We start from the raw sequence: 23,497 nt of genomic DNA, 5'->3' as shown, positions 1-23,497 counted from the left end.
GCCAGTATAAAAGAATACCATAGACTGGGTGGTTTATGAACAACAGAAATTCATTTCTCATAGCTCTAGAGGGTGGGAAGTCCAAGATCAAGGCACCAGCAGATTTGGTGTCTGGTGAGAACTTGCTTCCTGGTTCATAGATGGCCATCTTCTCCCTGTGTTCTCACACAGCAGAAGGGGCAAGGAAGCTCTCTGGGGTTTCTTTTATAAGGAACTAATTCCATTCATGAGGGCTGCACCCTCATGACCTTTCACCTCCCAAAGGCCCCACCTCCTAATACCATCACACTGTGGATTAAGTTTCAACATATGAATTTGGGGTGGGGGGACACAGACATTCAGTCTATAGCAGAAATAGAAGGCTTGAATAACACTATAAACCAACTGGATATAACTGACATCAGCGGAACACTCCACCCAACAACATCAGAGTACACATTCTTCTCAAGTGCACATATGGCACGTTGTCCAGGACTTATTTCATGTTAGGCCACAAAACAAGTCTCAATAAATTTAAAAGGATTGAAATCATGGCAAGTATGTTCTCAGAGTACAACAGAATGAAATTAGAAGTCAAGAACAGAAAGAAGTTTGGGAAATTCACACGTTGTGGAACTTAACACTCGTAAATAACCAATCAGTCGGGCTTCCCTGGTGGCGCAATGGTTGAGAATCTGCCTGCCAATGCAGGGGACACGGGTTCGAGCCCTGGTCTGGGAAGATCCCACATACCGTGGAGCAACTAGCCCCGTGAGCCATAATTACTGAACCTGCGCGTCTGGAGCCTGTGCTCCGCAACAAGAGAGGCCGCGATAGTGAGAGGCCCGCGCACTGCGATGAGGAGTGGCCCCTACTTGCCGCAACTGGAGAAAGCCTCGCACAGAAACGAAGAGACAACACAGCCATAAATAAATAAATAAATAAATAATTTTTTTTAAAAAGGCAAAATTTCTTTAAAAAAAACCCAACCAATCAGTCAAAGAAGAAATCACAAGGGAAATTAGAAAATACTTTGAGACAAATGAAAATGAAAATACAAGATACTAAACTGTGGCATGCAGCAAAAACAGTGCTTAGAGGGAAACTAATAGTTGTAAATGCCTATATTAAAAAAGAACAAAGATCTCAAATCAATAACCAACCAATCAAATCAATAACCAACCAATCAAATCAATATTAGCAGCTCCATATTTGGGAACCAGGCCCTTTATCATCTTAGAGTAAGCTTAACCCATATCTACATAAATGGCAAATGATTAAACTGATGCATGAATGGAAATATCAGCCCTTTTAAATGGTAAAATGTAATAAGCTAAAACAACCTATTTATATAAACACTGTAACAACATAATAGAAGCTGGGAAACAAAATGTAATCACCTGTAAGATCACCATTTATCATAATACTCAAGTTGATATCTTCCCTTCCAGTTTTCCCCTTGGGTTTACATATGGAATGCAATACAACTAAGTTGCTAACAATATGGGGCTTCAGGTCATGAAGACTTGGTCTCATTACCTTCTACCTTTGCAACTTTGAGCTCTATGTCTCTATTTCCTCGTTTCATAAAAAGCAGAAAATGGTGTCTCCCTCATAGGGTTTAGGATTAGGGAGATGTGAAGGATTAGGGAGAGGTATTTTTAAAAATACATCTAGGCATAGCACCTGGTACAGAATAACTACACATAAATGGGAACTGGTTCTCCTTTTACTTTTTTCCTACAGAGCATCATTCATAGCACATGTATGGTTTTGAATCTTGCTTTTTCCACTTCACATTTTCTCATAAGAATATTTTTCCAGTTTTACTGAGAAATAATTGACATACATCACTGCCTAAGTTTAAGGCATACAGCTGGATGGTTTGATTTACATATATTGTGAAATGATTATAGAAATAGGTTCAGCTAGCATTCATCATCTCATACAGATACAATAAAAAGAAAAGGAGAAAAAAGAAAAACATTTTTCTCCTTGTGATGAGAACTCTTAGGATCTACTCTCTTAACTTTCCTGTATACCACACAGCAGCGTTAGCTATAGCCACTGTGTTGTGTTGTATGTTACATCCCTAGTACTTCTTTGCCTTGTAACTGGAAGTTTGTACCTTTTGACCACCTTCCTCCAATTCCCCCTCCCCTGCTCTGCCTCTGGTAACCATATATCTGATCTCCTTTTCTATGACTGTGTGTGTGCATTTTAGATTCTACATATAAGTGAGATCGTATAGTATTTGTCTTTCTCTATCATAAGAATTTTTTATGCCGCTTTGTAGCTTTCAGAATTAAGTGATTTATTTTTCATAGTCTTTGACTTATCATGATTTCATAACCTTTTCCCTCTGCCAGAAGACAGAGGACTGATTTGTTTTACACAGAACTAAACTTACCCAACAACTTCTCCAAAGGTCTTCTCTGTGGTTTGCTGCAAATTTTTTGTCCTCAATTTTGGAATGTTCCCTGCTTTGACCCAATTACAGAAGCTCTATTCATTTTGTTTGAAGGAAATGGTTTTATGCTGGGATTTTTCACTCTCTAGTGAAGCCACATTTCTTTTGATTTGTGATGCTCTTTTTTTTCCTGCTCCCCACTTGGTTAGGATAAAGATGAGTTTTGCAGTGGTTCTGAACTGCATCAAGGTTTTATTCATTTGTTAACCTGCCTGGCAAAGCTACTGTTCTAGGCCCTGGTTACAGCCTGTGTGGGTGTAAAGTACTCTTGAGGGCGAACGTGAGGAGCCTTTGAGCTGATCATGGCAGTTGCTTTAAGAGCCTCTCAGCAAACACACACAAACACACAGAAGCTACCTGGATGGTTTCTATTAAAACAGAGATCTGGAGGGCCTAGTGTGTGAATTCTCAGTAGGGATGTGAAATTGGTGAGAACAGATCTGAGCCCAGAGAAGCACATCTGCTCCGGCCAGCTCTCTAGAAGGCAGAGGTGACTCAGGACCAAATTTTGTAAAACCTTGTACTCCGGCATGTAGATTTCCATGGGCTAAAGGGCAGTTACCACTGGCGCTTGCCCTGCTCCCAATGCAATGGAACTCATTACCCTAACCCAGTGGTTCTGGGGGCAGAGGGCCATGTCTAGATACAGTTTGAGTTGTCACAACTTGAGGGAAGTATGGACTGCCACTGTCACCTAGTGGGGAGATGTCAGGGATGCTGGTCAATGTCCCACGATGCCCAGGACAGCCCCCGCCCCCCACAACAAAGAATTATCCAGTCCTAAATGTTAGTTGTGCTGAGGCTAAGTAACGCTGATTGATCAACTTGAAAAGTTCATGTCAGGACCAACTTGCAAACGTTCCTTTCCAAGCAATCAATGCACTGCATTTTACAGAAATCAAAACATTAATAAAAAGAGAATAGTAATTAACCGCCTAATATTTATAATCTCTTCACATTAATCAGAGACTTAGGAATCAGCTACTCTTAAATATGATTCTCTTGTCAACTGGTAAACTAAATATATTTATGGTGTATGGTACATATTAGGCCTTAAACACAACTATTTTTGGTAGGTTATTTTTTCACTGCAAAAGTATCAGAAAGCAGTAGGTTATCTCAGCAGCTCATCAAATCTTTTATTTATTTTTTAACTAACTAATTAATTAATTAATTATGGCTGCGTTGGGTCTTTGTTGCTGTGGGCGGGCTTTCTCTAGTTGCGGTGAGTCGAGGCTACTCTTCGTTGCAGTGCACGGGCTGCTCATTGCGGTGGCTTCTCTTTGCTGTGGAGCACGGGATCTAGGCACAGGGGCTTCAGTAGTTGTGGCTCGTGGGCTCTAGAATGCAGGATCAGTAGCTGTGGTGCACGGGCTTAGCTGCTCCGTGGCATGTGGCATCTTCCCGGACCAGGGCTTGAACCCGTGTTCCCTGCGTTGGCAGGCAGATTCTTAACCACTGCACCACCAGGGAAGTCTCTCATCAAGTTTTTAAAAATATGAATGTTAAACATACAGTATTAGTAATCATCAGCACTAACATCAATGTCATCATTTTTTTTTTTTTTTTTTTTTCTGTACGTGGGCCTCTCACCGTTGTGGGCTCTCCCATGGTGGAGCACAGGCTCTGGACGCGCAGGCTCAGCGGCCATGGCTCACGGGCCCAGCCGCTCCGCGGCACGTGGGATCCTCCCAGACCAGGGCACGAACCCGTGTCCCCTGCATCGGCAGGCGGACTCTCAACCACTGTGCCACCAGGGAAGCCCCTAATGTCATCATTTTTATTGTCATTGTTAGCATTTGTTACATGTTCGTGATATAACTGACACTGTGTCTTGCACTTCACATACATTATTTCATTAACTCCTCATGCTGACTGCATGGAGTATATACTGTGATGCCCATTTCATTTATGGGGAAAAGAAGGCTGAGAGAGTTTGTGTAACTTGACCAAAGTCATCCAGCTTTTAAGTCACGGAGATGAGATGCCAACTGTCATCTGTCGCACTCCACAGCCAGTCCTTTTAATCACTAGCACCCACCACATTCTTTAAAAATGTTATTTAACTGTAGTCTTCTGGGCTTTTCCAATATATCACTGCGTTAGGTCACAGTAAAAACAAACAAAGGCTTAAAGAGGCTGCAGAAACTGTCACCTCCACAAAGAGATGACACCACAACTCTGACATGTTGGTTTATTTACGCGTTCATTCGTTTGCTCATTCATTTATCCAATTCATGCATGCATTCAGTCAGTCATTCAACAAGTATTTAGTGAGCATAAAGCATGCACCAGGCACCGAGGTTGTCAGCTTTGGGGATTCGAATACACATCGGGGAGTCTAGCCGGGGTCAGGTGAATGGGCAGAATATTGCCTGGAAGCACAAATAATTTGCTCTCTTTAAGGGTCTTGGAAAAACAGAGGGTTCATTAATGTCTGTAAATATCAGAGAAAGCATGAGAGAGACACTGAGAGAAAGGCCAAGGCAGCGAAGGAAAGGAAGGAAAGGAGGGGAAGAGGAAGGAGAGGGGATGGAACAGCAGCAGTGGTGGCTGCGCCTGGGATGCTGTGGCCCTGGCCCAGTGCTGACAAAACTGCAGCAGAGGAAGGCCAAGCCTCTGCAGAGCACTCCTTTGCTCCTGGGCTGAGCGAGGGCTTGGCAGGCGTCTCTGTGTCATCAAGAGGCAGCCGTTTCCTACCCATGAAGCTTTTTCTTTCATGCCTTCTCATGCTGTGTGCAGCCCACGTAGAAAACTGGGGAAGTCAATTCCAGGCTGTCTAATCAGGCTTGGCTGCATCGTGACAACGCTGCTCGTTTTAACTCCCCCCGCACGTTGTGGCATTTGAGAAGGAGAAAGAGTCACGAGGGGGAAATCGAGACTTGCACATTTAACTTGTACTCCCTCGCCACGGCTCCCTGCCCGGGAACTGATCATTCCACACCCTCCGGTTTAGGGCTTTACGCAGATGGCGAGGTGGTGGCTGCTTTAATCCCAGGCAGGGACAGTCAATTGGCTTCTCACTGAGGGACAATTTCTTTTAAGCAGCGGACAGACTGGAGTCGTTTTTGACCAGGCGGGTGGCACAAAGACTGCTCAGAGCCATTCATCTTGACTGCTGGAAAAACAGCAGAAAGTAAGCCTGTCTTACCACCCAGAAGTCACAGGATGCCTTCTAGAAAGGACACTGACACTTCCTTCCGTGACGTGTCACACGCGCAGCCGAATCCTTAGCACGTCATACACATTTTTCTGCCTAGCTCTTGCCTGACGCCCAATTTTAGATACAAATGATAGGAACCATGGCCGCTCTTTAGTTCCAGAAGCAGCAGTTCCTGAAAACTTACCAAACGGGGTTATTAAATTCTGAGTGTTCAAACATCCATTTATTCAGACTCAATTTTAATTTCCTAATCATTTTGTACTTGGGCTACCTGGAATTTACTTTGGCCGAATTAACCTTTTTCTCCATAAAACAAGTTAACAGCATGAACTGAGTTTGAACAGAAAGGGTTAAAGTACTGGAATGAATTCACTCCTTTAGTAAGTGAACATCTGGGCACCTACTCCATGCCAGGCACTATCACACTAACGGTAGGCAATACAAGACAATGTCCCCCGAGGGACTCCCAGTCTAGTTGGGTGTGAATGTGAGAGGGGACCTTAGCACATAACAGCTGCAGCAGGAAGGAAGAAACATGTCATGGCCTTTGAATACAAGTGACAGAGATTCTAGACAGGATGTTGCAAAACAAATATTCTACTGAAAGAAGGTTGAAGAGCACACACCTTAGAGGTGATGCAGGCATAGGTTCATGCCCTGGTTTTGTTATTCTCTTGGTCTGTGATTTGGCTTAGCACTCCGTTTCTTTTTCTGAAAAATGAGAGAAATGCCTACCTCACGGGGGCAATTTCGCTCCCCGTCCTAAGGGACATTGAGCAATGTTTGGAGACATTTTTGGTTGTCACAACGCAGGGTGGGTACTATTGGCATCTAGTGGGTAGAGGCCAGGGATGCCACCAAACATGACACAACATGCAGGACAGCCCCCCACAAGAAATGTCAGGAGTGTCGAGGGTGAGAAACACATGGTGTGTACAAAGTCCCCAGTGCAGTGGGAGCTATTATTATTACTAACGATAGCACGTTACCAACTTAATTTAAGACACTGAGCACTGGACACGCTGGATGTAGTCGGACAGACTTGCGCTCTACTGCCGGCTATGTCACGTAGTAAGTCTGTGACCTTGGGCAAGTTCCTGACCATTCTGAGCCACGTCTATAAACAGAAATGATAATCCCGATCTTCAGAGGCAACCATAAAGACAGTGAGTTGACTCAGATGGGGCACCTGGCACAAAGTGGCATCCAGAAAATGTCCTTCCCCTTTGTTGTCCCCACACCTTGCTCATGCCCTCTGCTCTCAGCCCCTTTCTTCCAAGGCCAAGTGTTGGTTGGTTGGTTTTTAAATGAAATACTCTCTGAAGGGTGGCTCTGCATATTTCCCCAAGGAGTATGAAAAAGCTCACTGAAAAAGAAAACTCATTAATTGTTTGTGACTAATCTGAGCTCACTGAGACCCTTGTAAGTACCTGGGAGGACCCCTCCTTGAAGTATTCCTGAGATGATTTCTAATCTGCAGGTACCATCTTTCTCCTGGAGGAGGCACTGCAGTCCCATTTTTCAAAACCTGCAGCAGCTCCTATTTCCAAAGCCAGCAAAATGACAAGCATTTCACTTCAGCACTTTCATTTGATTTTGGAGACTTCAAGGGATCTCTACCCCCTCCCCAGCCACTTTTAACTACCAAATATGTCCAGTTTGCAATTTCTGATCTTTCTCTGAAGAGAATCAGTTAAAGAAATATTTAAAGAGTCAAGCTGCCATTCTCTTACTATCAAGGAAAAGTAAAACAATGCATTTCAGACACCATTTTACTGAGCATTTTGAACGGGCCTGATGGCCAAAAAAAGAGGCATCTCATCTTTTTAGTAATCTTTTGTACACAGACTGTGTACTACTGAAGTCTGGTCCGGAAACTAAAACAAGATCCATGTCGATCTAAACATCCAGAAGTGCCTTTGTGTCTGCTCCATGACATCCTGTCCTGGCTTATCCCCATTCACATCCAACCTCCCCATCTTATTATTCTCCAGGAGTGTTTTCTCCCTCTTTCTGATGTTACTTAATTTGACAATTAAGTCATGTCTACTTTGTAATAAGAGTGAAACAGGTAGGCAGTCAGTAATAAATACAGGTGCCGCATAACATGGCAGCTTGGACACTGTGAAATGGCCACCTTAGGGGAAGCCATGAACTTGGCAATGAGGAAACAGAGGCTTATTTAGAGTTTTATGGCAAGTTTTAAATCCCATCTTTTAACTAGAACCTACTTGTAGTAATAATATTAACAAGCCCTTGCCCTTGATTTTTAAGAATTCCACCATACTTCTGTGTTCATTCTCTTTCAAGGCTCACAACAGTTCTATGAGACAGGTAGGGGAGGAATCGAATTTGCAGTTCATTCTTATGTGACTTCCAGCTTCACCCAGGGTGGAAGATTGTGGGATGTATCGTCATGTCCCTCAAGAGGAAGTTTGTTCTAAGACTAATTATTAAGTCTAGTCAAGTCCATCTGTAGAAAATGAGTGTGATCCCTTTTAATCAGAAAAGTAGGACCACCAATGCAGTGTGCAGCAGGTGCCAAGGAGGGGTTAGTTACAAACTGTGCTGTGGTCCAGGACAGGTAACGGCTCTGCTTATACCCAGAGGGACTTCTCTCACTGACAGAGAAAGAGAGCTAGGATTAAGCTACCCACTTAGATCTATACATATATTTCAAAGGAAAGGTACTATCTCAATTTCCATTTCTATTTACTGTTTTCTTGCTGCCTAATTAAAAAAACATACTGTATCATTTATATACACACACACATATTTGATCATGAAATTTGAAAATCTGGTTGAAATGTCTTAATTTCAGAAAGACCAGGTGGCAAACCAATGGGCCTGGGGAAAACTTCACTCTAAGATAGCCCCAAATCATCACCCTAAAGGTCAACTCTTCTGGAAAGCTCTCCATTGTCAGCAACAGCCAAGAAATGGCATCCCAGATTCCCTGCAGAATTATATATGAAGTTTACTTCTGGTTATCTGTCAGGGGAGAGACAACCTGGGAGCCAGTCTGAGCCAAATCCAATCCAATTATGGGCCAATTATAGACCTGCTTCCACGGCCAGGAGCAGGCTACACCACCGAGCTGCTCTTAGAGCCCCTGGCTGGCAGGGAATCCCAGTGCATGGGAAGAGCACGTGGCCCAGATAAGACAAAACAGCTGATAATGCTCAGAGACCAGAACAGATGGCAAATGCAGCTGCATTAGAATGACCCCAAACCTCCCCACCATCTCACTGCCATCCCTTCATAATTGACTGCAGACTCTGTTTTCTCCTGGCAGGCACCCTTTCTCACTAGGTGATCAAATTATGAAATGCCAAGAGGTGATGGGCAGGGCTTCGCTCCTGTACTCAGGGTCAACCTGCTGCAATCCTACAGTCCTGGCCATGGTGCTAAATAGAAATGTGGTGCCTGGATACCCACCATCACTGCTGACAACCTCGCTGAACATGTACGAGTTAAAATGCCAAGAAACTTGAGTTAGAAATTTGCATTAGGTAAAAATAAAGCACTATTAAAAATCACAACTTTGCGAATTTTGGCTGGCACTTCCAACCGACCGAGATCATTTCAGGTCCACATTCCAGCATCCAACAGTGTAGATATCCCTCCAGGCTGGCTTTGCACCTCTGATCTGTTAATTTGAGAAGCAAGCTCGTCCCTGTATTTAACTGAGGTCTTGAGGAGAGTGGGGACAAGGCAGCACCAAGGACAGCATCCTGTGGGCTGTGGCAATGGAAACTCTTTGGATTGGCCTAGAGTAGTGGTTCTCAAACTTTCTCATACATCAGCATCATCTGGAGGGCTTCCTGAGACTTAGATTGCTGGGCCTCACCTCCAGTTTCTGATTCAGTAGGTCTGGGGTGGGCCCGAGAATATGCATTTCTGACAAGTTCCCATGGACTGTTGCTGCTGGTTTAGGGGCCACACTTTTAGAACCACTGACCTAGAGCCATCAATCTAGATTGTTTAGGTCTGGACATTCCAAATCCCCTAACTATCCCATTATCTGGTCCACGGTCTTACAGCTAGTATCCAAAGGTATAGTGAGCAACTAGGCCAAATTTGCTTGCTGAAATTCAGATACATAATGCATCAATGAAGCAACAATCATTAGTGCTTATAATAGTGTTTCCAAGGGTCAGGCACTGTCCCAAGCACTTTACCTTGTAATTCTTAAATGAGTTAGTGTACATAAGAGCTCCGTTTTACAGGTGAGAAAACTGAGGCACAGAGAAGCTACATGACCTCCCCAAGGCGGCACAGCTAGACGGCGGGGCAGCCAGAATTCAAATCCAGGCTGTCTGACTCTGAACCATTGCCCCAGGCTGATTCTCCATGTGGCAGATAAAGTTCCATGGGGGTGAAATGTACTGTGTAAATTATGAGGGATAATCCTAATAATAATGCATGAGGAATGCTAGTGTCATCAACTTACCTACCAGTCACTTAATCTCACTGATACAATATTAATTTCTGTAACTGTTAAGTTCTAACACTGCTACAGTCCAAGGGTTGGCAAACCAGGGCCCAGGGGCCAAATGTACCGCACAACCTGGTTTTCTTTTTAAACTTTTTATTGAGATAATTTTAGATTCACATGCAATTGTAAGAAATAATACAGAGACCTCTGGATGCAGCGGTTGGGAAGAAAGAAGAGGAGTCACTGTTCCAATCTCTGTAGAAATATTTCTAAGGAAGGCCTTGCTAAGTTTCAAATATATGCAGAGACCAAAAAGCCAGGTTTGATCATCTTCATTCAAGCATACTGTTATGGATGTCCAGGTAGTGGAAATAAAACACAGAAGACATTCTAAATTTGAACATCTTTCAAGTCCAATACAAGACAGGACCAGGATCCCAGCTACCTGGCTGATTGATAGGCAGTTGTATAGCTTTTCTCAAATATTATGGTGTAAGAACTGAAGCCAGTTTCTGAACAACTGAGTTGTCCAGCCTTGGGCTCTGGGTGAGAATCACTTATTTTTATTCTAGTTATCTTAGTCCTGGAGTCAGGCAGCAGCAAGTTGTTGGGTACAGTTAGACCATCCACAGTGCTGACTGCACACCAGGATCACCTGGACTTGCCCAAGCCCCACCCCGACCCATAATTCCTTGAGGGAGGGGTATGTTTCACAAGACCTCTGGGTGAGTCTAATGTGCAACTCAGGTCAGAAGGACTGAGTTAGAGAATGTTTCTCAGATCCTCCACGGACAAACCAAACTGAAATCTTTCTTGTTTGGAAAAGTAATTCTTCGGTTGAATATCAAGGTGGCTGGGATGAAAATCTCTAACTATGGAAAAAAGCCATACGCTCTTGGAAAGCCATGCAGCATATACGTACATTTATTCAGAGGGTGATCCAGTGGTGAGCCACAGCCTCCGTTTGGGACAGGACATGGGGAAGAGATACTAAGTTCTCCAGACTGCCACATGAGTCCAAAAAATAGCTTAGAAGGGCTTAGAAGGGGCTGAAGACACGCTGGTTCCCCCTAGTGAGTGTGCTGTGCCTTGTTAGTGTCGTGATGTGTGTCTATCCCAAGAAACGTAGAGACATATTCTCACAGGTCAGGGCACCACCACTGCCACTTGGTCTAACCAAGGTCCAGGCCCATGCAGAGGTCCTCTCTATACCCCCTGCTTTACAGATATGTCCCCCGCCCTGGAGAGTCACTTGAGTTTAACCATGAAATCAGCAACTTTTAACCCCTATCCCAATTCATCTCACACTAAAAACTGCTAGGGGTGTTGTTCCCTCCAAATAATCCCAGTTGCACCCTTTGGAGTGACTCATTGAGAACAGAGCCCAGGTAAGTCCCCATTCCACTGAAGTTTCTTTTAACAAGTTCAGTGTCTGGGTGTAGACATAATATAAGCGGGATACGTTTTTGGTACGTTGTGCTAAGGACTAATTGCTGGGTGCTGAACTATCGCACTGTAAGCTTTGGTTCAAGGTCAGCCAGCTGTGTTGGCCTGCTTCCACAAAGTTGAATCCATGAGTTCTCAGGATGCCATGTCTCTAGAGACTGGCTACTCATCTTTTTAGAAATGCCTGAAGCAATACAGTCCTACCCTGCAGCTAGGATCTGGTTTTTGACATAAATGAAATGCCAACTTTTCAGGATTCCCAGAAATAACACCTATTCATTGACATATAAAATATAAGAGCTGGACTTGGCTTAAGGCAACCGTATTAGTTATATACTGCTGTATAATCAATTACCCCAAACCTAGCAGCTTAAAACAATAATATTATCTCAGAGTTTCTGTGGGTCAGGAATTCAGAAGTGGCTGAGCTGCATGACTCTGGCTGGCATCCCTCACGAGGTTGCCGTCAAGATACTGGCTGGGACTGCAGTCATCTAAACCCTTGACTAAAACTAGAAGATCCACTTTTAATCTGGCGCACTCATCTTAAAGGTGATCAGCTAGCTGATTGGTGATGACTGTTACCAGGAGGCCTTGGTGCCACTAGGCTGCTTGAGTTCCCTCACAACATGACAGGTGGCTTCCCCCAGAGCCAGTGACCCAAGAGAGAGCAAGGCTGAGGCTGCATTGGTTTTTATGACCCAGTCTCGGAAGTCACACTCTCTCATTTCTGTAATATGCTATTGATTACACAAGTCAGCTTTACTTGGTGTTGGACAGGTCTATACAAGGGTATGAATGCCAGGTGGCAAGACGCACTGGGGGCCATCTGGGAGGATGCCTACACAGCAGCCTACCCCTCTTTCTTTTTTTTTTTTTCTTTTTTTACAGATGAGAAAACTGAGGTCTGGAGAAGTGAGGTTTTGCCCAAAGTCACATAGCCTTAACATTTCAGTATTTGCTTTTCTTTTAACCTTACTGATCCTCACCATCCACAAGTTTTTGTATTTATTTAAAACACCAAATGTTGTTTATCTTTGGAGAGATTAGAAAGATTATTTCCAAATGTGAAGCCAGTTTCCATGATGTTTTTAACAGCAGAAGCTTTTATAAACCAGACAACATATAAGCAAAGTGCAAACTCTGAGCACTTGGGAAACGTTTTTCTTCACTTCCTTGAGTCATTAGGGAGGAGGTGCTCCAAAAGGAAGGAGAAGAAAGTGGAACCTCTTAAGGAGGGCAAATCCAGAAGTAAACTAAAAAGTCAGGGTTGGAGGGTTAAATCTTAGCTTGTATACTACTCCCTCTCCTCGCTTTGTTCTCCTATTGTGATAGTTTTCCTGTTCTCTCTTGATTTCCGAGGGTGAAAAAAAGCAGAGAGTAACACCAAAAATCAATGGAAAGGCCACCCTCCTTAGGAGTTGCTGTTTCATTAATCCCAAGTGAAAGACAGTGATCAGCCATAGGGACTCCCTAGGAGAAGCACAGAATTTTTTTCGGTAAAAACTTATGTTTCTGAAAACACATACACACAGGTTTTTAGGCACAAAACTCAAAACTGTAATAAATACTATCAGTTCTTTTCTTTTCAGGATCCTCTTTGAAACAGCCATCTTCTAAGAAGGACAACAACCAGAAAGAAACCTCTTATTCTCTATCCTTTTTCAAACAGTTAAAAAACAACAAGGCTTGTCACTCTGATCAACGTAACTAGCAGGAACAGGGCGACTTTCTCCCTGCCTGACCTATTTCGCCTAATGGGGCCACTTCTTCGCCCTCTGACAAGCTACCTTCTCTCCTGAGTTCCATTTATAGTAGGGCTTTATTAATGGTTAAATCGTTAGGAATGGGTCCTTCTTCCTCCCAAGGCTTATTTCCCCTGTTCAATAAATTAAGCCATGGGATCAGAGAAACTGTCCATTTCTGCTTTGTTTAAGCTCAGATTCTTCCTAGCCCACAAAATACTGCGCACTGCCAGGTGAGTGCCCACCCGGCAGTCTGTGGTCACGTGTGATTTGTCTCGTATTTAGTTCTCCAAATAAAGTGGGAGGCCCGTGGGAATTTTTCTAAGCCCCTGCTGGAAGTCTGAGATCTGGAGCAGAGATCCTTCGGTGGGGAGTCCCTGGGCCCTTGCTGATGGTGAGGGGCTGCCTTTCTCAATCCTCAGGCGAGAGCCCTTGGATAAGTGCTGTGAGTTTCTGAAATGTTTGACCCCTCTTTCACCTTGAAAGAAGGTTTGCAAACTCCTTTCATCCACCATGTTTGTTGCTGCCATGCATATGACCTCAACGAACAATCGGAGCATTAATAGCCCACAGCTGTCAGAGTGACCTGTGCCCTTCGCTCCTTAAAGCCTTTTCTCCCTCGTTTTTCCTCACCAGAGCCCTGCAGTAAACAGGTTTTTTAAAAAAGTAAAAACACAAAAGTGATCATGTCACTGCCCTGCAGAACAGGCCTCAGTGGCTCCGCACGGCCCCCAGGGCCTGCACCAGCTGACTCAGACTCACCAGGTTCTCCCAACTGGCATTTCTGCCCACTCAGGGCATCCCTTGCTCCAAGCCACTTCAGGGAGGTGTCATGCTGACTCTAGGCCTTTATACATGCTCAGAATATTATTTTCCAATCTCTCTCCTCCCCTACCTATGAGCGGGCTAACTCCTACCCATCATTCAGGTCTCAGTTTAAATACAATTTTGGAAAAGCCTTTCCATAGCCCCTTAAACTGGATAAAGCATCCACAGCTGCCTTTGTCCCATCACAGCTGCACCCATCACCATGGAGGAATGGATTGCCATCACTTATTTTCTTGTCTGACTTTCCTTCTAGATGTTCAGTTCCATGAAGGGGGATAACTTGCCCACTAGTGTATCCACAGTGCCTACTTAATACATTTTCTGGCATATAATGTAATCAAAATAAAACCAGGCATCTGGTTTCCACCTTTAAGACCATTTAAGCACATTTAAGCACAGAGCCTCCTCCAAAAGAAACATAAATTGATCATCGAAAGCGGTGTCAAAAAGGAATGCAAATCTTCACCTACGATTAACGCTGTAAAGTGACCTAAACATTCTTGATTCATTATCAGCCTGAAAGTCCTTCATCCTAGAGACTTCTTATCCCAAATGTCTTTTCATCCTTTCCCCAGAATCCGATTATCTGATTGCCCCAGCCCTTCTTTTTTCTGTAACTTCAACTCAATTCACTGCTTTCAGTGCTCTCCGCTCATTTAGACCTCCACCAACCATCAACGCCACAAAGAGCTTGACGCCAAGACAACAAAGACTCAGTCTTGCTTGGACGGCAGAGCAGGAGGGCAGGCACGTCGATCTATAAGCTTTTTTGGGTCTTCAGCTTGGAGTAATAGTAACAGTTCACATTTATCGAGCATTTACTATGTGGGAAGCACTCTGCTGAACACTTAGTATGTTATTCTCACAACATCCCTGGGAGTTTGGGACTGTTACTTTCTTGTACTTAATAGAGCACTTACCCAAGGTGAAGCAGCTAGAAAGTAGGATTGCTGGGATCTGAAAGCAGAGTCTGCACTGCAATGTCTCCAACAGAAGGCACTTAGTAAACAGTTGAATTTATAGACAGGGTCCACCTGGGAAGCAGCTTGGAGGCTGGCAAGGCAAAGGGTGTTGAAGCAATTTCTCCGATGAATTCATTGCCAGCACATGCCAAAGCTTTACTTCAAAGCTGCTTAAAGAGGCTTCAAAAAGCCAGTTCAAAAACGTGGAATAGGAAAAAATGTGGTTAGACAACACTGTTAGACTGGGTACAAGTGGTCTTTAAACTCTGTCACAAGGCTAATTTAGTGAGGCAGGTAAATCTAATTTCCCACAAGGGGATCTTAATCTCATTAAAGTTGATCAGAAAAAAATCACTCATATGTTTTATCAGAAATGCTTCTCAGAAGGGACCACTCATCACACCAGAGCAGACAGCCTTCCAGCTCAGGTTTGGGATCATTTTTGTTCACAGAACCAGCCCTCTCTAGAGGGGTTTCTCACCCTCAGCACTATTGACATTTGGGCCAGATAACTCTTTGGAGTGGGGGTTGTCCTGGGGCCTGTAGGCTGTTTAGCACATCCCTGGCCCTACCCACTAGATGTCAGTGGCACTCCCTCCTCCTGGTTTTAATAACCAAAAATGTCTCCACATATCACCAAATGGCCCCTGGGGGGCAAAATACCATCCCTTTCGTTGAGAATCACTGCTCTAGACCCTCGATTCTCAAAGTGTAGTCCATGGGCCGACAGCAACAGCATCCCTTGAGAGGTTGCTAGAAATGTACAACCTCAGGCCCCATCCCAGGCCTCCTGAGTCAGAATCTGCAGTTTAACAGGATCACCAAGTACTTCCTCTGGACATTAAAGTCTGAGAAGTGCTCCTAGGTCAGCGGTTCGCAACCTTGGCTGCACATCAGAAGCCTGGGAGCTTTAAAAAATACTGAGCCCACCCGCAGAGACGCTGATGTCATTGCTCTGGGGCAACCTGGGCCTCCGAAGTTTTAATAACTCACCAGATGATTCTAATGTGTAGCCAAGTTTGAGCTCCTGTTCTGGGGGGTTTAAAAAAACTCACCCCCCTCCCCAACTTTAGGAGTGATTTACCACAGCTTCTAAATAAGACCCCACATCTCCAAGGCGAGGCTTTTCTTTCCATGAACATCCTTCTTTTTTGACCTCTTATCACTTTTAAGGTGATAAAATTAAAGGCCTTTGATGAAGGCTTCAAAAGGGACGATTTGGCCATAACTAACTTTAAAAATAACGGTTGGACTGATTTGGGGAAAAAAATGAAGGCATTGATTTAAGCTTGCCCAGATAGCTTTTTAAAGAAGAGCCATCAAAATCATCCCTCAAAATCTTGCTAATTAAAAATCAATTCCGTACTTGAAAAAAAAAAACCCCAAACATTAAATGGTGAACTCCATCAAGAAAACTGTTTTGCATGAAGTGTACAATTGTATAAAGAGCCCATGCAAATCGGGAAGCAAAACATTAACACCTTAATAGATAAATAAAGGAAATGAACTCACAATTCACAGAAGTAGATGTATAATTAGTAGAGAAGCCATGAGAAAATATGCCTCACTAGTATTCAAAGGGGGATACTCAATGAAAAAAGAGTTAGCAATTTTTCTCTTGTAATATTCACAAAAATAAGTGGGAAAATGATCATGAAATGGACACTTTCTCATTCCCTCCACAGATATTGTCTTCTGTACAGCAGGCGCTATGCCAGTCTAGATGATGAGGGTGTGGGGCTTAGTAAATGGAGAAAGTTCCAGCCATTGTGGATTTGTATGTCCTCCAACCCACTTAGGCCTTGATGGACGCCATCCTAAAGAAAACGTGTGGGAGAAGGTGTGGGAGAAGTTTTGTTCACTTATGATAGCAAAATTGATTAAGAACCTGTGTCCAACAATAGGATTACGATTAATTCAACTCTCATATATCCACCTGATGGAATAGTATGCACACTATCTGTGCTATAATGAATGATAAATGAAAAAGAATACAAACAGTAAAAAACTGGATAAATGATTCAGTAATCAAGTAAATTTTGAAATGCTACATGATATCATCCTCACACCCAATATACACAATATATATTTGTATATTTAAAGCTCTGAGGGGCTCTAAAACGAAGAAAATGGTTTATCTGTGCTTAACCCCGTATTCCTCAATTTATCTGACCATGGAAAAGATTTTTTTCCCTCCCCTCCCCTCCCTTTCTTCCAAAGGTGAAACTTGCTTTATCGTCTCTTGGAACTAGTATTTCTCAAACAAACAAACAAAACCTTGATGATATATTACTGGCATACAGGGTAGTATTTAAGAGTTATGTAAAAATAAGAGCCATACATGGGTATATACATACATAAAATAATTCATGAAGCTGTTCACTTAAGATTTGTGCATTTTACTCTCTAAAAATATTTTTAAAAACTAAATTCTGACAAGGCAAACATATCTTTTGAAATTAAAATTGGATGTTCATTAGAACAAGTACAAGAATGCCAAGTCAAATTATTTTTACATTACAGGTACATTTCTATGTATCAGTTGTTCATGCAAGATGCCTCTAATACCGTCAACATGTAAAGATTTATTGTAGGGGCTAAGAGCTCCAGACAGGCTTTTAATCCTGGACCAGCCATTAACTAGCTGTGTGACCTTGGACCTTCACCTTGGATTCAACCCCTCTGGATTTTAATTTCCTAATTTCTCTCTCTCTCTCTCTTTTTTTGGCCGTGCTGTGCAGCTTGTGGGATCTTAGTTCCCTGGCCAGGGGTAGAACCCGGGCCCTCGGCAGTGAAAGCGTGGAGTCCTAACCAGTGGACCGCCAGGGAATTCCCTAATTTCCTGATTTATAAAAGGAGGAGCAATAAGAAAACTCAAGTTCCATTCAATCTTCGAAAACAGTTTTACTATTTTAGAGGATTACAAAGCTTTTATATCTGCCTGATGGTGTACCAATGGCCAGGTTTTTAATTTGAATACTGAGACTATGGACCACTGACTTCCATAATTGTTACTGTAAAAATAAACAAACAAAATGTCAATCAGCTCTAAGGGAATCTCTGTGACAATGTGCTTTCCAGGATGTCTTATTAGAGAGAGACAGGGAGGCCTACATTTATTTCATATGTTAACTTTATGTCAAGAAATTGCTTTTCCGTTTGGATGTCCCAGGACCTCTGACTGCCAGAGACCGTGCCAGACAGTTCTAAGAGGATACTGGGTATTTCTGATGTAAGCGCCATTGTCCCTAGGTCTCAAATGCTCAAGCCTAAACAACATAGAAGGGTTTTGCCATCTTTGGAACCTCTTGTTAAGACAGCAGTCTACTCGACTTGTTCATTACTTTGTCTACCTCTGCGCGTTATCGAGCTCTGCTTTACTAGGGAGTCTCGGGCCAGTGTTTCTCCAGTAAAATCTGTGGCCCCTTTAGAAACAGGGTGGTCTGTGCTCTGACAGATGGAGAAATTGACCACAAAACTAGCAGCCACCAGTGGTGACTGGTCTTGGATTATACCCCTTATTCCACCAAGATCTCCCCAAACAAATTCAGTGTTGTCTCACCTGCCGAACCCTGACTTGATATCCAAGGCAACAAACTCTCAGTACAGTAGGATTAAAAAACCCCTTTTGAGCTTATTTTTAATGATTTGACCTGGACATGCAATTTGCCTTCTCCTTAAGGTTACTCAAATTCTCCTCACCCAGCACGTAACACTGTTGACTCTGGATTTTAGGTGCAGAATTTTACCCCCAAAATGTCCTGCTCTTTGTGTCTTTCTGCTCTTCCCTGCTTTTACTAGTTATTGGTAGAAACATTTCCATTTTTATTTTAGCCACCAAAGGCTTCATGACGCACAAAACCCAATTTGGGTGGATATTTTACAGTTTAAGAAAAAAGTTTTAGAAGTTTTTACTTAGAGCTTTGTTTCTCTTACTCTATGAGTGGCTGGTGGGGATAAAATAGTCTTGGGTTTGGAGTTATCCGGGTGCAGTTTCACGCCGTGCACTTCCTGGGTCCCCGACCTTGGCGTGGAGGTGTGCTAGGAGCTCTAGGGGACTCCACAAATGCCCTCTAACAAACTCCAGAGCTTCAACCAGTTTGCTCTGGGTGCCTGGTCAGTCATTGCATACGGAACCAGATGGAACACGAGGCACGGCCTTTCTCTCGATTACGTTTGAGTGCCACTGTGTTTATGGCTCTATGATTTAGCACCACGTAGGAAGAAGTAATCATTGCACCGCCCCCGAGTGTCTGGTTAAAGGACCAAATGCAGAGCAGTGTTGAGTGGACTCCATTTCCTAAATGATGTATGTGGGGCTGCGGCAAGTATGAGTAACACAGCTATAAATGGGGCGGGGCAGGGTGTAAACATCACATGCTCCTCAGCCTGGACCTAGAGTGACACACGGGAGATATCTGGCGTATCACCCTTGCACCAGCCAAGGTGTGCCTTTCCCAATGTAAACTTTTTTGCTTTGGGTACAAAAGGGGTGTGCGGTAGCTGGAGAGTGACTTTTCCGCAGGGGGCCTCGCATTCTCCATCATTCTCACCAATGTCCCCGACAGGAGAACAGGACACAGGAGAATAGCTGACAGCTGTTGTCTAGGCAGCAGAGCAGTGTGGCCTGGGACACCACCCAACACACTTGCATTCCAGCACCCCGACAAACAAGTGTGCTTTACAGCAGGGGCAATTTTAGCTCTGGATCCCTTCCCATTGTTCCCATTTTTAAATTTGAGCCCTCACCCAGGTCTCTGAATTCCTGGATTCTGGTATTCCGGTAACATAAAGGTGTTCTGAGAACACCCGGAGTCCCACCAGGCCAAGGACGGAGACTCTGGTCCTCTCGGGGCCTTGCACTCCTGGAAGGACCATCTGTGACCTTGGCCATCAGCAGTGTCCTGTGTCCAGGGCTGCTGGGCCCTCTCAAATTCTCCTGGGATCTGGGAGGGAGAGGGGAAGCTGGGGGAGGGAAGGGTGGTCTGCAGAACAACAACTGCAGTGACTCCTCTGTTCCATCAGCTGCCTCCTGCCCAGTTCCTTCTACAAGGAAGACTAGGGCTCACTTTGTAGATTAAATGAGGTCACTGTGTAAAGTCAGTGGTTCCTCCATCCCCCTATGAAGCACAGTTCCCCTGGGGCTAGTACTGCATAAAGAACTGTGCATTTGCTTTTCCTAAATAATATGGTGATCTCAGTGGCCATGGTGGTCTGGGCAAACTGCATCAAGGTTTCCTTATGTTTCCAAAACTGTCTTAAAGTCAGAGAGGTCCACAAGCCGAAGCCGGTCATGAGGGGCATCTTAGGGTTTTTAAACAGTCACTGGAGGGTCACTGCAAATGGCTCATCCTCTCTTTCTCAGTATAGCTATAATTCCACCGATGTGAGACAGACGTGTGGGGGTCAAAGTCCGTATCAAGCCTGTCATAGAAATGGTTCCTATTTCTGGTTGCAGATGAGGCTTCACAGTCTGGACACTTCTTGGAGAGAAATGCCACCTCATAGGACAGGCTTCAGTGACAACTTACTATGAATCATCACCCCTTCCATGCTGCTCAGAGAAGCCCAAGGAATGTCTCGGTTTCAAGGGCAGCTTGTGCTGGGCCTCTCACTCGGCCAGACAGACTGGCCATATGTCACCCAGCACAGTGACCACAGCAGTAAAATGGCTTGGGCACACGCTGGCCATGATGGGGCTACGGCTGGGGCCTAGGACAGGTGTGACAGCACAGTGGGGACGCAGCGCAGCTCATCAACACTGCCGGTTTCCTGCATCTTCGGTCCCTCGCCCACTCCTGCTACCTCACCAGCACTCCGATCCCACTTCTTGTCCTGCTCTCACCCCTCCAGCACTCCACCTCACCAATCCCTAGGCTCCCGCTTTGTGTCAGGCGCCATGATAGGAAATGGGATGCAAAAACGAATAGGGCATGTTCATACCCTTCAGAAGGTCACGGCCTAGAGGCAGGACAGCTATGGCGGGAAAGAGATGAGCCGGGAGAGAGGATGCATATAGGCAATTAATTACACCGCAGCCTATGATGTGGAGAGCCATGGGGGGAGGGGAGGATTTTAGTCTAAAGTTATCAGGCAAGAGGGAGTGGCCTGAAGGCTTGAATCACGTTACACAAGCAGTGAGTGTCCAACAAACTCGGTTCAGGTTGCGCGAGGGAGAAACAGACTGGCATGGGGAGGCGGGCGCCCTGGTGACGCTGGGAAGCTGCTGGTCAACAAAGTACATTTCAGCCAAGAAATCCTGGGCTGGGAAGGAGATGGTATCTTGCTTCTTCCTGGTGAATGACCTGGACTAAAAACTGAGTTTCTAACAAAGAGAAATAAATGCTAGAAAAAATACGTGAGCCAGTGCTGATGGCTGTTGGTAACATTTTCAGTTCTGCAGTCAATGATGCCTTCCTACCTTCCCCTCCAGTTCAAAAACCATCCAAACCTTCCCGTTAGTGGAGTGGAAGGAGCCCTACAGTCAGGACACAGGAATTCAAATCCCAGCTTTTCTCTTTACCAGCTATGAGACTTTGGGCTACTCACTTGGCTCTTTGAACCTCTAGGTGTTTCATCTCAACAATGAGTATAATACAACCTGCATCACAGCAATGCTATATAACTGTTAAGTGATGCAACAGGCTTTGTAATCTCTAAAGAAATACACAGGAAAGCAAAACTTTCTAAAAGACCTCTGCTGCAGAATTCTCCTTGGGGCTCAGTGGCCACAATTGCGTCACATGGCTGCCCCAAGCCATGAGAGAGACTGGGAAAGAGAGTATTTGGCTACCAGCCTTTGGAGTAGAGAAAAGCAAGGGCGAAGGGGGTTGTGAATGGATATGGAGAGAGCCAAGTCATAGTGACTGCCGCAGCGGGGGTGGGGGGATCCTTGTCTGTGGAGTTTTGTTTCTACAGCCATTGGTACTAAAAAAAGTAAGCATTCTATTTCTTAGAAAAGATTCAGCCCATCCACATAAGTAAAGCATGCAAGAAAAGGCAGCAAAGAATAATGGAAAACAAATGGGTGAATAATGTTCAACCATCTCGGCACTGCAAGAGCCTTTAAAGGAAATGGCACCGTATCAATTAGCTATGGCTGCATAACCAACCATCGCCAAATCCAATGCCCTAAAACAAAAGCATTTATTACTCTGGCTCATGTGTTTGTGGCTTAGCTGATCTAGGCTGGGCTCACTAATGTATCGGTGTCAGCTGGGGGCTCTGTTCCACATGCTGCCCATCCTTCTCCAGGAGCCCACAGGCAAGCCTGGGCATACCCTACTTGTGGCAATGGCAGACGTGCAGGAGGGAAAACCAAAACACGTGATCCCTCTTAAGGCTCAGGCTCAGAACTGACACACCATCACTTCTACCTCATCCTGTTGGCCAAAGCAAGTCACATGGCTAACCTCAGGCATGAGGAATCCTACCCTACTCATGATGGTAGGAAACTAAAAAGTTACATGGCCATGGGGGTGGCTCTAGGGAGGGGTGGAGGATGGGAGCCATGAATGCAAATTTACCAAGGCACCAAAGGTCTTGCAAGTCATAATCATAAGGTCGGCATTATAGTCTAATCCTTCAGAAGAAAGCCATCCTCCTTTAGTTTAGAATTACTCAGATCGCTAGAGCCAGAGTTGATGGTCACACCTTCTACTCATACTTCACTTTACCTTCATGGAATCAAGAAATGAAGTTTTCAAGTGAAAATGAGGCCTTCAATTTTGACTTGTACCTATCATATTGATTTACAACCTGTCCCTAAAAGTACCTCATGGAAACTCAACTAATGTTCCTTTGCTTTTTCCTTTGCAGGCTTGATGTGAAGAATTGAAGAGTAAGAGAATGGATTCAAATGAAAATAGCTCACTGAAAAGTTTTATATATTTGTATGAAGATTACGTACCTCCCGAATGCCTAAGACTCTAGCAGAAACGTCCTGGTTGTCCATTTATATCTCTTCCTTCTAGCTGGCTGCACTACTTACTTTATCTTCACGTTTGGCAGCTTGCAGAGCAAATCAGCTCAAGAATTCACCACTTGGGAGGGTGTGGTTTTGAGGAGGGATATGATTCTATGGAGAAGGATATGGCAATATGCATAGCAATGATTTTGATTGAAAGTTCTCTGAGCGACTTCCCACACTATTTTGGTCAATATTTGGAATGTATTTTAGTTCTTCATCTTCTAAATTATGTCAATAAACTTTTTATGAGTTCAAATAAATATTTGAGTAAATGTAAAATGTGAATCTAGACTACATTAATTTTCATATCTTCAGATAGCTACATATTCCCCCACATGGATAGAAATGAGATGTAAGCGCCAACCAAATTCCACATTGCCTAAGTGGGGGCTTCTCATTCTGAATTACTGGGGACCACAGGTAAAGCTATGGCTGACTTATCATTGCAAATGAAGTTAAGTAATGCCTGAGGAACTGGGCATCACTGACATTCCTCC

At 44.1% G+C, this 23,497-nt stretch overlaps 1 protein-coding gene across 1 annotated transcript in view; it reads left to right on the top strand.

Moving 5' to 3' along the window:
- SMPX (small muscle protein X-linked) overlaps positions 1 to 23,279 on the top strand; it is a 52,448-nt gene extending 29,169 nt beyond the window's left edge. The window contains exon 5 of the mRNA XM_029241296.1: positions 22,850 to 23,279. The gene's annotated coding sequence lies outside the window, so the exon portion shown is untranslated. The remainder of the gene's footprint in view (positions 1 to 22,849) is intronic.
- The last annotated feature ends 218 nt before the right edge of the window (positions 23,280 to 23,497 follow it).

This window comes from Monodon monoceros, unplaced genomic scaffold (assembly GCF_005190385.1).
Source record: "Monodon monoceros isolate NGI ecotype Baffin Bay Population unplaced genomic scaffold, NGI_Narwhal_1 Super_Scaffold_22, whole genome shotgun sequence".
NCBI classification, from domain to species: Eukaryota; Metazoa; Chordata; class Mammalia; order Artiodactyla; family Monodontidae; genus Monodon; species Monodon monoceros.
Note: the sequence above shows the minus strand (reverse complement) of the source record. Positions and strands in the feature narration are given on the sequence as shown.